The following is a 291-nucleotide window of genomic DNA, read 5'->3' on the forward strand; positions in this document are numbered from 1 at the left end:
TTGGGGAAGTCTTTAGTTCATTTTGTGTGGTGTGGTGTGTGTGTGTGTGTGTGTGTATGTGTGTGTGTACATTTATAAAAACCAAGGTGGAAGATAATCCACTCACTGTGTCACATTTTTAAGTTTTAAAATAAACTCTAGCGGTGAATGTGAATAAAGCTGTTTTGGGTGTTAGCGTTTTATGAAGGACTTCCTTATTAATATAAGAATTATTTTTTAAGCTGAATAAATTTAAAATTATCTCCTGTCCCTTCCATCAAAACTATAAATGTAGTGGGATTGGGAGAACTT

This window comes from Meriones unguiculatus, chromosome 3 (genome assembly GCF_030254825.1).
Source record: "Meriones unguiculatus strain TT.TT164.6M chromosome 3, Bangor_MerUng_6.1, whole genome shotgun sequence".
NCBI classification, from domain to species: Eukaryota; Metazoa; Chordata; class Mammalia; order Rodentia; family Muridae; genus Meriones; species Meriones unguiculatus.